Consider the following 19,451-nt stretch of genomic DNA (forward strand, 5'->3'; position numbering starts at 1 on the left):
TAAAAGGGCATGGGAAAGAGAAAAAAAAAAAAAAAGCACACTCAGGCAGGGCCTGAGGTTCCCAAGGTAAGAGGTTGTTGAAAATTTTTCCATGCTCTCCAGCTAGAAAAAAAGAGAGATCCACCAGACAAGGCCTATGTGTTAAATCACTGAGGTCACAAACAGCTACTGTCTTCTATCTAGCATCGATAAGTATCTGAAAAGATAATTCTCAGTTCCAAGTAAATAATATAAGGACTGTGATCTGTGATTCTTAATTCTAACTTGGCCAGTTGTGTTCTGAAATACAATACTAATAAGAAGAACACTGGTTACCTCTTCTACTCCTTCTATGGATGACAACCTCAAATATATTGTCATAAAACATTTCATTTTTCAATGTTGCTTTTATAATGTGTTGATCCTGGAGTATTACTATTTACAAAAACTTTAACTTTTGGTAAATATATAAACTATTTCCTGAATGGAAGTAGAATGACTGAAGACAAAGCACTTTTTTCATTCTCTTTTTAAAAAATTCTGTTTCATGTCTTTTCACTAACATGGTATAAGACCCTTGAAGACAGATCTTTCTGTGCTTTTAAAAGTGTATTTAATTTTTATGTAGCTCAGAGTCTAGTACAAAGTATATATTCTATTAAAAAGAAATATTGTCAGTAAAATTGAAGAGCTTAATATGTAAGAAATATATAATGCATATGGATAACATTTTAAAGTAGAAAGTCATACAAGGTTGCTTAGTTCAAATATCTTATTTTACAAATAAGAAAACAGAGGTCCCCAGATTTGAAAGGCATCATTTTCTAACCAAGGTGACTCAGCTTGGTGACTGATTCAATCTGTGAAAATCTAATTATGGTGACTCAATGACAGACTATCTATCTTGGCCTGCTCTTATTCATACCACTACCAGAATGTAGTACTCTGTTTTAGATAGCAGATTGAAAACAGGAGTTGATATTCAAAATTATGTTCAAAAAGATGGAAGGCCTTAAGATAATTTCCTGAAACAAATAGTTAGATGAATTTGGACTAGAAAATCTAGAGAAGAGGGGACATCTGTCCTCAAACTGCTGAAAACTTATCATATCCAAGACAATTTTATCAATTAAGTTTGTTATTGCTAGAAATGTACAATCAAGAGCAATGAGCAATCCATCCATGAGAACTGAGTACACTGGAAGAGGTGTTCTCATGAATCAGTGGCCTCCCAGTTCCTAAATGTGTTCAAGTAAAAGCTGGATGCCACATTTCAGGACCAAATGGCTAATGGCTGAAGGTAGGTTTGTGCTAAGATCTTTAAATACACCGTGTTCAGATATTAAAATATTAGAACAACCCAAAACAGTAGGTGGCACCTTCAGTTGACAAGTAGGAGGCTGAGATTCAGCAGTTACGAGGCTTAATCAAGACCAAACATTACATAAGAACAGCATAAGAACTAAAGACAGTCTACAAACTTTCAGAGATTAGTAAGCAGTTGAGTGACATATGGACCATAACAACGCTGGCTTTTCTTACCAGCCTTACCAGGATTGGGTATTTGGCATTAAACCAAAGCAGGAGGTAAATTTCATATAATCTAGATACTGATACTGGAACAAAATTTAATAAATCCATAAGGGAACATTGAAAAAACAAGTGACAAGCCCAGCATTCAAACACACATCTCTCAAGCTCCAAAATTCAACATTCCCCCACCCTATCAGATGGCTGTAAGCAGGTCTCAACCCTTGAATTCCTGTGGGTTCTAAGATCCTTCAATTATGAGCTTGCTATTTATTCTAGGATTTTAAAAAATGTAACATTTCTCTCAGAAAAAGTAGAGAAAAGCTGCACAAAAAATCATAACACTTGAAAACCTCAATTTTATAATCAGTTCAAGTATATATCATGAACAGATGCCTGTCTCTAGTAGGAGTGTGATACAACATACATCTGATATGCTACAGGAGGTTATTTTATTCTACTCCCATCCATCCTGCATTCTTTTCCACTTAACAGGTTTTCAAATTAAACAGAAAATATGCAAAGGAAGCACCCCTGACTGTGTTTACAAACTTAACCTTAATCCTCCTATTAATAGTGCTTATTAAAATATTACCAGATTCCCATCCCCCGGACCAAGGGGAAAGTAAAATAAACTTTAGTCGCAGTACTGTCTATTATTGACTCACACTTAAAATGGCTCAGAGGACAGAAAGACTTCCATAGCAATTACTTTTTTTTAATGATTCTGCTTTTTCTGGATAAAAGGATTTATTTTAATACTAAAAAGAAGTCATTTACAGATTAACATTTGATTTAATCATAATAACATGAATCACTTAGCTTTTCTTAAAGATATTCCTAATGCATAGGAAATGTCTTGATCTATTCCCAATTATGCTCAAATCTTTCCATATGGTTTTCAAGTATCCTTGTATAGGAAATAAGATGGCAATTACCTTATATGTCCTTCTCCAAATACCACAGAAACCTGGAAATGAACATTTTTGAGCCATGGGCATCTGTGAAAATCTATTGCATCACATGGGCCTTGCCTCCACAAAAGTGCACATAACACATATACACAAGTTTTGCAAACATTTCTTTATACTGTATGAGAAAATCTTCTTCCTACACATAAGGAAAAGGATCTTGAGCTGAGCTGAGTTTCCGTTTTCTGGCAAGTGGCATGGGCTTCTATTCCCATCTTCTCCCTCAAAAATCTAACTTGTAGATGTTTTTCTAACTGCAATTAGCAACCAATAATTGTGTAGATAAAGAAGAAATAGTCATCCATTGGAAGAAAACATTTGATACAGGTCCTACCTCCCTTGTTTTCCTCTACTCCAAGCTAAACGTGAATTATACTCATTTTCAAGTCACATAATGGAACCAAGATATCTCTACATGCCTGGCTTTTCTTGCTTGATAATATAAAACTTTCCAATGGTGTGCAACTGCTAGTAATGTTTTATTCTAAATTTATGTGAAAAATAGTAGCCACATGGAAGGACTCATCTTCTTTAACTTCTAATATGAATCAAATCTTTATACATCACCACACAATGAAAATAATACCAACCACATAGTAATATCAAAGAGTACAATATGGGTGGTTGCAGTTTTAAGAAAAAGAACATAATTATACGTGAAATAATTTTTTCACAAAGATGCATTTTTAGAAAAAGTCTCGCCCAAACTCTCCCATAACCCAGGTGAGGAGCCCTGATCCTAGAAAGTTTAGGCTAACACAATTTCTATGTACTATGCCATATTTTCTCACAAGAAAAAGGATAAAAATTTCATTCACTTTTTAAAAATAACTTACTACTAATATATGTGCTTCCATTACATTTTTTTTTAAATTAATGGAGTACAGTGCCTTTCCACACATAATCTCAGATAACATGGACCACAAATTACTGTAGCATCTTCATATGCAAACAACAAGTAGCACTATTTCCTTACTATTGTTAGGACAATCAACTGTGAATGTTTAGCTTGTTCCTTTTAGTGACTCAAGTTTTTCCACTAGCCAACTGCAATACCAGTGATAAGCAATAGAGTTTTTAAATGTACATTTAATTACACTGCATTTTTACAGACTTTATAGTGTCATAAAAAAAAGTCTTGCCCTTTTCACATATTTCTGAAAGCAACTCTTAAAATAGCAGTGATAGTTATAAACACATTTAAGTCCTGTTGTGATTTCTAAACAGGGCGACACACCCAGTTGTAGGCAATTTGCTGTCACTCTGAAGCCACACCCTATTTTCCTCTGAGTGGGCTGAAGGAAGGAAATTACACAATTTGTTTATCCCTATTTTGGTTTGAAATGGCATAGGGTTCTCATCTGTTATCTATTCTATCTGATCCTCTGATTTGTCCCATGAGACTTACAACTATTTAGTGTCTGTCACGTTCACTGTACCAAAAGAAATCCTGCAAGCCCAGACTCTTGACCTTGTGACAAAGCTTTCTGTACCTAGCAAGAAATGGGCTTGACAAATACCAAATGCCATTCTACTCCACAGTACCACAAGGCCTTGGACATTTCCATTGCAAAAGATAATATTTACCACAAGGGAATGAAAATGTGAAAGTTACACAATATTCTTAAGCATTTTTCTTGTCCTAATCAGTTATTTGTACTTATCACTTTGTTATGTTCCTAATAGAAGATAAGCCTTACCTTTCAGTTTACTAAATGAAAAAGAAAAATTGTAATTAGACAATTGTAATAGACAATCATGTCTATTTTTAAAAATAACTAAGGGTAACTCCAGTCATAAGGAAGTACAAGTTGAAAACAAAACAAAACAAAAAAAGATCTGGACCATAAGAAACTTTTGTCCCAGTTCAGCTAAGAAAAGAGGCTCTGTCACTTCTTAAACTTTCAAAGACAAGAAAGAATCTTAAAAGCAGAGGGCTGAGAAAGCAGTGGAGGGTAGTAACTCATTCTTACTTAATATAATTGTCAGTACAAAATAAAAGGGACTTAATTGGAAACCACTTTTTGCCTGGAACTGCTTATCTTCTAAGGCTCATTGCTTTATTAAAAAGTAATTAACTATGTCCTTGCAAAGAAGATACAGAAGTCTGCCGGACTTCTGGTCTTTTACCATAGATAATAGAAATTAAGTCATAAATCAAAATGTCAAATCTTAGTATCAATTGTATAAACACACCATCAAGGAAAAAGCACATGGCTTTGTAGAAGCCCTGAAGATTACAACTTAAATGTGAACTTTCAATATAGAAAAAAATTAAAGCAACTTTATAAAGTAAAACTTTTCCTATCATGACATTAAAGGAGCTATTCAATATAAAGCCCTTGATTCCAAAAGAACTTAATTTCAGTATTTTTAAAAGCTTTTAATACTGTAAGAACTTGTGTAAATGTCACAATGTACCCCCAGTACAATAATAAAGCAATTAAATAAAACCTTTTAATATATTTGGACACTAAGTCAATCCCAACACAGATATCCCCTACACATGTACACTTTCCCACACCAGAAACAGTTTGGATTGTAGGATAGATCTCTAAAAAATATTGACAGATACTTTATAATATTTTGAGAGAAGCCCTAAATGGATTAATTTATTTTGGATGCTATGATTAAGCAAAAGACTTCTCACATGCTAGGCAAGCACTCCACCATACAGCGCCAATCCCCAACCCTTAGCAAATTCTTACTGTACATGTACTTATAAAGCACTTAGCCTGATAAGTAGACAATCAAAATAATAACTGAGAGACAAAACAGCAGAAATGGAAAGCAGGGATGGCTTAAAGAAAAAAATTTAAAGTAAGTATTTTAGTAAGCTGTAAAGCAGTTTTTGATTTATATTTTCAAGAGTATTATAGATCTGGATTCTGAAGTCAGTCCTAAGTCATGATATTTCCTTAGCAATTTTCAAAATTAAGATGAGCTCTTTCCAGGCAGATGGCAATGTGTCCAACTGCTATAATGCCTCCTGTCTCAGCTACTGGACATTGATCTACTTCTCTACTCAATATGCTTTGAGAAATACAGCAATATGCAATAAAATAAGTGCATCTAAGGAATAATAAGACACATTGTTAATTACCATTTCTATTCACTGTTTAAGAAAAGATATAAAATTTGAGTGATTTTAAAGAATTTCACATACCTAAAAATAATCTATTTTCCCAATTTTTGAGAGGTTGGAAGGATTGCATTTTGTCTCTATGTATAAAAAAATTAAGATAACTAGATTGTTTAAGGAAATTACTCACAAGCTATGGTTATCAGAGTCCCAGGTATTTAAGGAGGTAAGAAAGAGACATCTCAGAAGAGAGAGGCAGAGATGCTGGAGGCATAGGGCTTCCTTCTTGCCTTAGCCCATCCCATAATTATCTGCTTTCTACACTGGAATGCTTCATAACATTTTATGTGAACATGGAGTTCTACTTTAGAACAAAGACATTTTTAAGGAAGTAGCCAGGTGACAATTTTCAAGGATGAAAAGAACTTAATAAAGTGTTGATAAAAAGAAGAAATAAGCAGAGAAATGGAAATGTTTACCATAAGTATAAAAAGGGGCAGAGGGAACAAGAGTAAACATACAATATGCATTCTCTTCTGACCTTCATTAGATTCTTTTAAAAATTTATTAGTGAGTTATGGAATCCTTTGTTCCATTACTCTTAATTTGGGGTACATTTAACTAGTATACAGCTGTGATGATTAATTTTATGTGTGAGCATGATTGGGCCAAAGGGTGCTCAGATAGTTGGCAAAACATTACTTCTGGGTATATCTGTGAGAGTATTTGACTGTAGACTTAGTAAAGAAGATCTATCCTCACCAATATAGGTGGGCATCATTTAATTAAGGGCTTAGATAGAATAAAAAGGCAGAGGAAGCACAAACCTTTCACTTTCTCCTTTAGCTGGGGCATCTGTCTTCTGTCTTCAGACATCATAGCTCCTGGTTCTGAGGCCTTCAGATTTTGGAGTTCTAGCAGTGCTTGTCTAGTGCTCAAGCCTCTGAATTAAACTGGAATCATACCATCAGCTCCCCTTGTCCTTAGGCCTTTGGACTTGAACAGAATTCTTTGGCTTTCCTGATTCTTTAGCTTGGAGACAGAATGTAGTAGATTTTTAGTTCTCCATAATTTCATAAACAAATTATCTACTACCAATTCCAAATTCCCATACTAAATAAATAATATATGCTATATATTATAATATATGTAATGTGATATATGCTGTTATATTCACACATATATATCCTATTGCTTCCATTTTACTAGAGAACTCTAATGCCAGTGTGTACACAAAGCTACAGGCTGGGTAAAGTCAGTATTTTTATTATTCTTGGAACACTGATCTCATTTAATACTAATTAGCTATATTCAAACAAACTTGGATATGTTACTGAGTAAACCTCAATAACTTTTAAGCTAAAACATCAATCTTCTTGAAAACTTTACACTTACAGTCTAGGCTCCCAGTCTTCCAAGAGTGGGCACTTGCCTTTTCTGCCATTTGGAGTACTTTTCATTGAAGAGCATTAAATTACAGTAAAATCCTATGATAAAATGCTTCTTGATGACGTTAACTGGAATACAAAGTGATTGGCTTCTGGTTCCCAGCTCCTATTCTCAAAAGAGATATGCGAATGTTCTTGTCTTCTGCAGTGGGGAAGGGGAAAGAGAAAAGCATGCTCAATATACTTGAAAAAATAATGATAACCAAGTCTATTTCTAACCAGGGGGTAGACTTTAAAAAGGGTTTTCTTGTCCTTTTTTCCATAAAGCAGCTAGTAAGCTCATTGAAAGATTCTTTAATCCTTACCATAATGAGACTCTGCATTTTATGCAACTGAATTTTTTGGACTTGATTTATAGCGCTATATTTATAGCAATGTAGTCCTTGGATCCTTTACTGGTCAAAACAATAACACATCTAGATTATAGTTGTCTATAAAATGAATTCTTGAATACCCCAGGGATGACAATTATGAGACACAAAAAAGATTCACCTTCCCCTAAGGACCACAGCAGACATAAATCTAGATGTGGCCCCATCTCCTTCTCCACTGTTTTCTAAGAAACCAGATCTGGTTGACTGAGGAAAGAGTATACAGTTGTCCCTGTGTGTCTTTGGGGGATAAATTTCAGCGCCCCCTGCAGCTACCAAAATCCATGGATGCTCACTTCTCATATATAAAATGAGTGTCATAGTACCTGCATGTAACCTATGCATATACTCCTGTATACTTTAAATCATCTCTGAATTACTCAAAATACCTAATACAATGTAAATGTGATGCAAATAATTACACTGTATTGTTCAGGGAACAATGACAAGGAAAATAGTCTGTACATTTTCAGTACAGATGTAATTTTGTTTTCAAATATTTTCTACCCATCATTGATTGAATTCATGGATATGGAATCCACACATATGAATGGCAAACTGCATAAGATATTGGCCATCCCTGTTCCAAATGATCTCCATGTATTCTTCAGGCTCTAAGTTTTATGAGTGATATACAAACAAGAATCAGAAATACACTGCTGTTCTGTAAAAAAGCCAGCTCAGACTGTATTCTATACATAGATTATCTTTGTTCCAGAGAGTGATGACAGGGCTGGAGGCATGGATCAAGCAGTAGAGTACCTACCTAGCAAGTGTGAAGCCCTGAGTTCAAACCTCAGAACTACTAAAAGGAAAGGAGGGAAGTAAGAAAGGAATGGAGGGAGGGAGGGGGAGAGAAAGGGCAGGGAGACAGAACAGAGGGAAGGGAGGGAAGCAGGAAGGAATGAGGAAGAAGAAGAAGAGAAGGAGGAGGAGGGGAGGAGGAGAAGAAAGAGGAGAAAGAGGAGGAAAGAAAAAAGAGAGGAAGGAAGGATGGAAGGAAGGGAGGGAGGGAAGAAAGAAGGAAGGAAGGAAGGAAGGGAGAGAAAGAAAGAAAGAAAGAAAAAGAGAAAGAGAAAGAAAGATGTCAACCAGTCACCCTGGCTACAGCTGTTGATCAGGATAGAATGCATAAATTAAAAGTGATTATATACAAGCTGGACACAAAGAAAGTCAACAAATGTTGAGAGGGAAGCCTTGGGGCGGTGTATAGTTGAGAATCAGATCTTCTCTTTGGGAAAATATGAACAGGAGGACATGCCAAAGACGTTTGTCAACATAAAATCAAGCTAGATCCCCCAGGATTAAAAAACTGAATTACTATTCCCCTTCTCCATAGGATTCCTGTATAATCTAGTCAAAAAAAAAAAAAAAACCAAAGAAAGAACCAAGCCCCAAAGTAACAGAGACGTGAAGGCTGGAAAGATTAAGTACCTTTCCCAAAGGTACACAGTTTAGGAATTAAGAAAAGCCATGCCTTCTAGTTGTTGCTCACTTCCTGACATATTCAAAGAGGGCAAAATTTAAATTAGAAAGAAGAGCTTAAAGTTTTGCTTTCCCTCTCTACTTGGCCTAGGAAAGCCTCTTTGTCCCCATTTGTTCATTTGTACTGTTTTTAGAGGACAATTGGCAATGCCTCTCTTAAGTGTCAGTTGTAAAGATTAGAATTTAATTATATGAAGCATAATGCCTAGTAAAGAACATTTTCCACAATTTTAAATGTTGTAGCTGTTTGTAACTGATCAGTCCAGTACTTCTTCCCAGGAGGAGAAGTAAAAGATGAACTTTGGCATTTATTAAATGGAAGACGTTGAGGATGGTAATCCTGGTAACCAAGATAGGAAACAATGTTAATTTCCACTGCATAACAATGTAGCTCAAGGGAAAACCATTTTAAATGAACTATCAGAAAACAGTTTGAGCTTCAAGAAACTTCCAGAAATCATTCATCCATGACTCTGCCCTATGTAGGTAAACAATTGAAAACAAATACTTACCTCTTTTCTTCCTTAAAATCACCAGCGAAAGAAAATAAGTTGCTTCCCTGAACATTGCATTTCAGTGTCTGATCCTTCTACAGTCCTGAAACTCTTCACTCAATCCAACTGTAATCTCAGTGTAAGCCCTTTCATCTTAATGTGTGACCTTTGCTGACAAAAACTTGTTTCATTTTATGTGACTAAACCTCTTCAGAGATGGAATTATCTCTTACCATCTCTTCCAAAAGTAAACCCATCTCCATTATTTCCAGCTCATTATTCCTTACATTCATTCTTTCTTGAATCCTCTTTTGCTACATCTTTTTTCACAAGATGATAATGATGAAATTTATCTTATTACCTCAGAAAGTCAACTTTACCATTTGCTGAATTCTTCATCTTTCCCATCCAAATGTAGCAAAATAATTATTTAACCCTGAGGTTTTACTCCCTAGGAAGCCAGGATTTTGAATAATTAGCTATTAAAGTACCCATGTGCAGAAAGACTGAAAATGTCTTTCTAAATGTTTCCCTCGGATTTTCATGTGCTAATAATGATAGCATCTTGAGACCCTGAAGCAATGCTGTAAATATTATGGGAGCTAAAATTAAATTCTTATTTTAGATCTTTGTAATAACTCCACCTGGTTTTTTTTTGTTTGTTTTGTTTTTGATTTTTTACTGTTCTGGAAGAAATAGATACTGAGTTGAATACAGAATAAAAGAACTGAAACAAAAGAATATGTAACTGATAGTTAATAGTTACTTCCTTTGGAAATGGAAGTCCTGGGTATGAGAATTACTTAGCATTGTCACCAGGATACAGAGGTCAGGATCCCTGGGGCAAGGTTAGGGAGGGGCTCAGAGTAGATGGATAAAATACCTTTCAGATATAACTAGATAGCAAAAGGATTATACAGGACTCAATAACTGTGCTCCCCAAAGGCTCACTAAAAGAAAATGGAATAAAGAGACTCAGATGTTTCTCAGAACAGGTTTAATTAAAGTTTCTTTCAAAATCTGGTCTGCTTTGTGTGGAAGGCAGTGGAAAAATAAAGAGTAGAGTTTTCATAAAATCTGAAATTTGTTTCTTTCCACTATCTTTCTTTCACCTGAGGATAAATTTTTTTAAAGTTTTCTTATATCCCCCTACCCCTGCAACACACGTACAGACCCCAGCGCACATACTTCTCATTAGATCACTTTTATCCTCCCAGAAAAACTCTTCCTTTGACCAATGGCTTTTACTTAATGCATAATCTATGTTTTTTCCTTGTAATTAAATGGCATTGTGTCCAATATACCCTTCTCTGATACAGTAAATCATACTTCCCTGCATCTCTGTAATCTAGTTAAGGGATGTTAGAATTATCTCAGAGGTGACAAGTTTCCCTTATCTAAGAATAATAGAATGTCCTTAGAAAAGAAAATGCCACATAACTGTTCTTAAGATCTTTCTGCAGTATTCAAATCGTGCTGAGTTTAAAACAAATAAGAACTTGGCCCTTTTAAAGAAAAATATGCATCTAGAAATCATTAGTAGAGCCAGGCTTTACAACTATAGAACCTGCAATTAGTGACCCCTGGTTTTGTTTTGTGAAGAACTCTCCCGAGCTCTGAGTTCCCAATCTCTCAATCAACTGGATTTGGATTCCAAAATGCAACTCTAATAGGAAGCCAATGTGATTCTAGAAGAAATGATACTTCGGGGAAAGTTGTTTGTTGTTTGTCTTTGTACTAAGAAAAACAAAAAGCTTGAAGCCTAGGTTTTCAGAAGAACCCGTCTTTCTAAGCTGCACTGATAGAGCATACAAGACTCCATCCACCCTTGAATACTGGAAGAAACACATAGTGCCCTCTTTGCAAATAGGCCATCAGGTTCCAAGCTTTCCTAATTTTGATCCCTTCCTTTCCTCTCTCTGTCTCTCTCTTTCTTTCTCTCTCCTCTCTTTCTCCCTCTCTTGCTCTCCCCCTGCCCCCTTTTTAGATGGGTCTCTCTGTGTAGCCTAAGCTGGGCTTGAACTCACTATGTAGCACAGTCTGGCTTCAAACTTGCAGTCTTCCTCCTCTGCCTCCTAAATTCTGGGATTATTAGTAAGTACCATGCCTCACTTTCTTTCCCTTCTTAAGTAAGATCTTTGGGGTATCCTAAAAATACCTTGTTTATCTTCTCTGTAGTCAGATTCAGAATAAGCTGGACATCAGTCATCCTTAATATTTAATCATTAAAGTGATTTTTACTTTATCATGAACATCCTGGGTGAAATTTTTTAAGCATTTATATTTTCAAAAGTCTTTGATACATAAATAGCACACCCATGTTTATTGCAGCACTGTTGACAATAGCTAAACTATGGAAATAGCCAAGATGCCCACTACTGACAAATGGATTAAGAAAATGTGGTACTTATATATAATGGAATTTTACTCAGCCACAAAGAAGAATGAAATTTTGTCATTTACACATAAATGGGTGGAACTGGAGAACATCATCTTAAGTGAAGTTAACCAGGCTCAGAAAGCCAAAGAGCACATATTCCTTCTTATCTGTGGAATATAGACCTAATACAAATATAGCAATATTATGAAAAACTGGTCACACTAAGGGGTGACCAGTATGAGAGGGGTAGGTTAAAAGAAAGAAACTAAGAAGATGAATGTGGTTGATATACTTCTATACAAGAATGAATATAGAACTCTTAAATTGGCTTGAAACCACCATAAAAAATGGGACTAAGGTAGAATGAAGAAACATAGAACAGATGAACCAACTGGGATTATAGTGCATATATACATGGAAATATCACAAGAAAACTCCCTATGTAGCCACCTTTATCTCAAACAAGCAAAAATGTCATTTTTTTCTTTTCTCCCTCTACAAAATCAGAGAACAGGTGAGCGGAACAGGTCCTGGAGGGGGAGGAGGGTTGCCACCACTGGGTGGGGGGGAGGTGGTGGAGAAAAGGGGTAGGAGGGTGAGTATAGTGCAAATTCTGTGTACACATGTAAGTAAATGCAAAAGCGATACCTGTTGAAACTATTCCAGGAATGGGGGAGGGGGGATAGGAGAATGATGGAGGGGGTGAGTTCAAGTATATTAGATACATTGTAAGGACTTTTATAAATACCACAGTGTACTCCCCCTCACACACACCAAGCAAAACGATAAAAAATGGGGAAAAAAACCTTTTGGTTTGAGAGATCAAAGGACTGTCTCCAAAATTTTATTGTATTTTCTAATACCAGATTCTGCCATAGATAAGAAGACTGGGGCAGTTCTACAAGTATTTCCTTTGTCTTGTAAGATAAAAACTGCCAAGAGCAAACTAGGGTTCATGAGGATCTATCACCCAGACCAGGCGTACCTTAAAGGTAAGGGCAATTGTCTAATTATTCATCTTGTATGCCCAATGTAAGAAGTAAGCCCCTGAATTTTATAAGAAAAATTTCCCGTGTAAAATTAATTTTATTAAAGGATAGTAAATATCACTTATTTTAGGCTCACTACTAAGCTGACCTTTCTTGTATTTGTTTAGATCAGCGTTATCTCTATTCATAAAGCCTAAAATATATTTGTCTTATAACTAAAATAAAGATTAAATTTATGTAATCATTGAGCTTTTCTGAAGCTCCAAGTTACAGCAAACCCACCAGATAGGGTCTCTCTAGGACAATAATTTTCAATTATTTTACCACTGAAGTTTTCTTATCATTTCCTCCCATAGACTTCATAATTTGAAAGACTTTGTCTACAAAGATGCTCATATTAAGAAATAACTCATTTTTTACTTTTCATTTATCTAACAAATAAAAAATTCTAAATAGATTGAGATAAATTTATTACAATGAGCTTATAAAATCCCAGCCCAAAGCAAAGAAATTTCACATTCTAGTCTGTGCAACATTATTGTGAATAAATGTATAATTTCTCTTACACTTTCAAATTATCAAAAATTAGCTCATAGATCCACACTACCATCCTGTGGACCATCTAATTAAGAACAGAGCCCCAGGATTCCCTCTCTCTATCCGCTTTATTCTCAAACACGTCTCTCTTCTTTAGTGCTGAGTTCTGAAATAGCAATGAAGCATACTGGTCCATGGAACTATTAGTAGCTTATCTATCTCACTTCCCATTTTATGTCCTGACACTTATTTCCCAGTGAAGCGTACACTTGGGTCCCAGTATGGTGTCCTCCACCCCAGCCCCTAGGTTGGCCCTGATTCTCCTCCACTTATAAACTATTCTCACAGAGAGTAGTGCCGGTGAACTAACCTTGCAGGTATATAACTTTGTCAAGAATGCCCAAGTACTTCAGCTTGATTGGGATATATTTTTGAATAACAAAGTTCTGTTAATTCAATAGAGGAAATACAGTTCTTTCCAAGAATGAAACAGTTGGCTTAAAGATTTTTTCCCTTTCTTAGTTGTTCATTTATTTATTTATTTATTTACTCATTTATTTATTTTATTGCCAGAAGAGGGGAGAATTATATAAGCAAAATGTCAGTCAGTTCATTGTACCCTGCACATTTCAGAAGAGATCAGGCACATTCAGGGTGTTGTAGCCATAGACACCCTGTACATTTTATATTTACAATCAAACAAAGTCATTCCACAGGGAGGAGTATATAACTGTAGCCCCCCCTGCCCTCCCATAAACTCCAAAAATCAAAAAGAACTCTTACCTATACCTGCACACACATTTACAGTAAAAATTCAGCTTGTATATAGTACTTTATTTAAGATACCATTATTTACCACAAAATTAAGCCAGGAGTAAAATTTTTTACCACTTTGGAACACATTCAATGTATGCACTACCTAAAACTTGCTTTCAGAATGGCTTTGCTCTTTAACCAGGGATGGGCAAAGAAAAGAGATAATTTTATTGGCTGCTATGAGTAAAAAGGATTTCAAATGATATGCCTATAATTATCTTCATGCCATCCATTAGCATTTCCTCTTGAAAACACATCCATAGTTCTAGACCGTTGCTCCCTGCCCCCCTTCCTGGACACCTGTTTGCCTGGGCTCAGTGAGAGGAAGAACCCATTCTCCCCTTGTCATTCTATGGCTCCCTAAGACTTGCCAGATTGTTGAAATCTTCTTACTCAACAAACCAAAAGAGCCAAGACTATGGGTTATGCATCGTGTATATCCTTCACCAGGACTATGCAAGTGTCATACAAATAGGAAATGAAAGACAAAATAAATGAATTATTAACACATCTATGACTCAGAGGAAAAGAAAGTCTCAGTTGACCATTGGGGGAAAAGCCCTGCATCAGCTCATCTTCATCAAGAAAAGATTTTTTTTCCCGATGTTCATTATCCTCCATTCTTTGAAGCTTATAAATCTAAGGATGATGTAATTTGTGGTAAAAGTCTAGCCAATATTTTAAAGTAATTGTATTGAGATTTGATGACACTGAGCCTTCCTTGTAAGACTTTTATACAGATTCACAATAGCAGGCCATGACAGGCAGATTTGTTTCCTCTCCTGACAGAATAATATGGGGCTAAGAGGCCATTTTTCTTGGGCTACTACTGAGCTCAGCACTTTATCCATGGTTGGCCTGCTCTCTGGCCATTAAGCAGAACGCAGGGGCTACTTCACGCTGCCGTATTTACTCTTGCTGGTCAGTTGCAGACACACCATTATTTTACCCCTAACATTAAGGTATCCATCCCCTGGGATTGTGGGAAAATTGAAGCAAGAAGGAGGCTCCTGGGCATCTCAGAACATGAATTACATGGAGCCTGTGTCAGCATTTGGCCTCTCCTGAAGTCCTGGGATTGCCGTGATATTCCTTACCTGCTCTTTCTTAATGTACCCTAAACACCTTCCAAGGAACAGCTATTTTACATTGATCCTTATCTATTATGTCACAGAATCCTATCTATCCTGGTTCCAACCCCTGTGATCTCAGGGTCCTGGAATGATATCTTTTCCTTCCTGACATTGATAATTCATCCCGCACAAGAGCCCAAAACAGCCTGAGAAAGCTCCCTCTCCCTCCTGGAGAGTTAGTGCCACAGCTCCTCTACTGCAAGGACTTGTCTAGAAAAAACACAATGACTCCCCACGCCAACTCCAAATTAACTGAAATGATTCCTTTTGTCAGGTATACAGCTATGTATATATCTATTCCCCTCCAAATTAGAAGTTTCCTTAGGGAAGGAACTATATCTTCTTACAGCAAGCACTGAAGAAACATTAGTTTAATCTATTTGAAACAAATATTTCCAATTCTAGGTGTAAAAAAAACTGTTTATGCTAGTCCAGTTGGAGCTAATGAAAGTTAGGTGATTTAGTGTACAGATTTCCAGCATCTGTGTGTATGCTTCATGGAGGGGAGATGGAAAGCTTGTTTATACATCCTCTGCAAACCGTTTCTAAATTTCACAGGCCTCCCTCTTACTCCAGGTCCCCTCCCCAACTCCTTTTGAGAATCACTGCCTGAGAGACATTGGGGAGGACAGCAGGTGGGGATACCTGTGTGCATTAAAAGAGACAGGAAGAAAGGGTTTGAGAACTACTCACTCACTGATGAGTTCTGAAAGAACGTTCAGCAATAACCACTTTCAGGAGATGTGATGTTAGATGACAGGGGATTTATTGCCCGCCTGTGAATGTTGACCTGAAATAGGGAGAAATGGAGCAAGTTGTGAAGAATTGAATAACACAATGTAACCCACTGTGCAAAGCAAAGAACCTTGACAACCAGAGTAACTGAAGCCAGTAAAGGGAAATCACTTGATGCATGTTAAAGAATCATAAACTAGGTTAATTCTTTTTGATCTAACCTTTTCTCTAGTTCCTGGTCCCCTTCTCCTATTGGCCTCAGTTGCTTTTAAGGTATCTGCTTTAGTTTCTCTGTGTTGAGGGCAACAAATGCTAGCTAATTTTTTAGGTGTCTTACCTATCCTCACACCTCCCTTGTGTGCTCTCGCTTTTATCATGTGATCAAAGTCCAATCCCATTGTTGTGTTTGCCCTTGATCTAATGTCTGCATATGAGGGAGAACATATGATTTTTGGTCTTTTGGGCCAGGCTAACCTCACTCAGAAATATGTTCTCCAGTTCCATCCATTTACCAGCAAATGATAACATTTTGTTCTTCTTCATGGCTGCATAAAATTCCATTGTGTATAGATACCACATTTTCTTAATCCATTCGTCAGTAGTGGGGCATCTTGGCTGTTTCCATAACTTGGCTATTGTGAATAGTGCTGCAATAAACATGGGTGTGCAGGTGCTAGAAGGTAACACACATGCACAGGAAATCAATGTGAGTCACCTCCCTGTATAGCTATCCTTATCTCAACTATCAAAAACCCTTGTTCCTTCCTATTATTGCTTATACTGTCTCTTCAACAAAATTAGAGATAAGGGCAAAATAGTTTCTGCCGGGTATCAAGGGGGTGGGGTGAGAGGGAGGGGGTGGAGTGGGTGGTAAGGGAGGGGGTGGGGGCAGGGGGAGAAATGACCCAAGCATTGTATGCACATAAGAATAATAAAAAAATAAAAATTAAAAAAAAGAATCATAAACTAAGGTAAATCTCTGCTGTGGTGATATTGACATTATCTGTCTTCACTGTACACAAGCAAACATGAAATACTGGGACCCACTCTCTGATGCAGAGAAAGAAAAACTCGAGAAAGAAGAGCGCCTTCATACAATTCTTTGAACACATGGAAAGACCCATCTAGTGCATGTGGCCCTGCCTCCCAACATGTCTCCTGAATACTCCCAGAGTAAACCAAGGATTCTCTACCTCTTGACAACTTCTTAAACCTCAAGACCTCAATAAGGTTCCCCTAGGAATCTTTTCTAACACATGCATATACATATTTACACCCACACTCACACCTTACCACCCTCATCTACACACATAGTCTAGAACAGATGTCCCCCTTCTGTGGTCCCAAAGCCTCCTGTCACACCTGTAGCTACCTAAAGGTTACCTGTCTGTCTCTCCCATGGACTGTGAGCTTACTGAACATAGACAATATGCTTTTTTTCACATATTTAAGACAGAGCCAGGTGTATACACTTAGCCCTCAATAAATATTCATTGGCTTTAAGAAACTTCTTGGTAAATGAAACAAATGACAGCATAATGTCAGGTGAATCCAATACTCTCTTTTCTCCATTCCCCAGAGGCCTGCACACACTAAGCTTATACATCTTTGCCACCTCATCCAAATGAGCTATGCCTTAAATTGGAATGCATCCTTGGGGTTTAAGAGGTCATTCCTTTCTCCCATAATGTCCGTTTCCCAAACCATAGTGAATCTCAACTAACTGGTCATTTTTTATCCCTATCATGTTTCTAAATTCTTCAAGCAAATAGGCCACTACTCTGTCAAAGCTGTAGACATTTCTGAATATCTCTGATTTTCTACAGGATACATAGTTTAGATCTCACTCTCAATAAAGATTAGAAACAGTAACTGTGGCATTAATCACAATGCTCGTTATTTTACCAAAGACAGGAAATAATAAGGTCTGTTGCAACATTGCATAATATACCAACAAATTGCCTCCTTTTAGAGACTATAATATCCAAATCAAAGAGAGGGAGAAAAAATAAAAAAGAGTAAAAGTACTATTCCTCATCAAAAGCAACCAAGCATCCTTGGGTAAGTAACTGGTTTTAGATCTGGGTCAGGAAAACATAAAGGAGATCTTGGAACAACTAATACTAGAAAGCCAGTGCATGCTAAAAGAAAAATGGTATATGCTAAAAGACCACTGGAGCCAATTTATAGGAGCTTCCATTGGTCAAATTAAGGAGATTTGAACATGAAAAGGAATAATGACAATTATTGAAAAAATAAGATCATATGTGGCAACACTAGTGAAAGTGAAAAAGAAAGAGGGAGGAAGGCAAGGAGGGGAGAGGAAAAGGAGGAAGGGAGGGAGGGAGGGAGGGAGGAAAGAAGGGAGGTAATGATTATATCAAACACCTAAAAATTCATATTAAAAAGGAAAGAACTAGGTGTTTATCTTGATTTTTTAGGAGAAAAAAATGAATTCAATTCTAGTTGATAAGGAAACTACTACAGAAGAATGTCAGCTTATAAATGAAGAAGGAATAAAAGAATCAAAAGTTACCAAACTTTAAAAAATAGTTGAATCAACCAAAGATCATCAATACCTATTAAATCACTATGGAAAGAATCATGGGGAAATGGGCTATTCTCACAGTTCCAAATGACTATGCCACAAATTACTAACTAAACAATAATGCACCGTTACAAAAGAGACATCAGGTAGTTCCAACTTTAAACTACTGATCAAACTTGGCACCAACAATGGTGGGACCACCTGATGTTTCAAGCCTCTCAATGGTGTGCAACATGAGATTCTCAGGATCATCTAAGATATATTATTACTCAAACATCTAGATTTAACTTTCAATTTATAAGGAATGCAAAATTGGAGAAGCAAGCTAAGTGCTACCACAAAGAAACAAAAAACAAACCCAGAATCTGGTGTGTTCTATAAGACAATTGTATTGATATGTTTTAAAACATTCAATGTTAGAAAAATAGTGGCAAACTAGTCTAAATTTTAAAATGCTGCAGAAGGCATAACAATTAGAAATGGAAAAAAAACCCTCTACAAATAAAATCCTCTATTTGTAAATAACATAGTTATCTACCAAAAATATGAGATCTCAGAATAAGTGAGTTCAGCAAGATCATAGGATTCAAAACCAATATACAAAAAAGTCATATTTCTATATTAGCCATGAACATGCAGAAATTGGCTGAAAAAACATAGTATCACTCACAGTTATTCAAAATAAAACAAAGCCCTTAACAAAACAAGGGATCTAAATGCTGAAAATAACAAAATGCTGATAAAATAAATTAAAGAAAACCTAAATAAATGAAGAGACGTACCATGTTTGTGGACAGGAACACAACATCGGTAATGCTCACCGAGTGTCTACTTTGCCCTGGGCATTGCTCTGGTGCTGTGGATGCTTCTAATAGTTTCCTTTCACTTATTTATTTTTGCTATCATAAATAAGACATTAAAGACATAAATCAATTTTGTGGTTCTATAATGAA

General features: G+C 36.3%; 1 long non-coding RNA gene across 2 annotated transcripts in view; it reads right to left on the reverse strand.

The window, feature by feature from the left end:
* Positions 1 to 19,451, reverse strand: part of LOC141417061 (uncharacterized) — a 465,499-nt gene that overhangs the window by 216,060 nt on the left and 229,988 nt on the right. The window contains exons 1-4 of one of the 2 annotated variants that reach the window (XR_012441694.1): positions 19,281 to 19,403; positions 15,909 to 16,005; positions 6,958 to 7,152; positions 6,390 to 6,594 (exon numbers count right to left, since the gene is read on the reverse strand). This is a non-coding gene — a long non-coding RNA (uncharacterized lncRNA). Of the gene's footprint in view, positions 1 to 6,389; positions 6,595 to 6,957; positions 7,153 to 15,908; positions 16,006 to 19,280; positions 19,404 to 19,451 lie in introns of those variants that run through there. The other variant, XR_012441697.1, reaches the window with a different exon arrangement.

The sequence above is a fragment of the Castor canadensis genome, chromosome 2, assembly GCF_047511655.1.
Source record: "Castor canadensis chromosome 2, mCasCan1.hap1v2, whole genome shotgun sequence".
In the NCBI taxonomy this organism is placed as follows: Eukaryota; Metazoa; Chordata; class Mammalia; order Rodentia; family Castoridae; genus Castor; species Castor canadensis.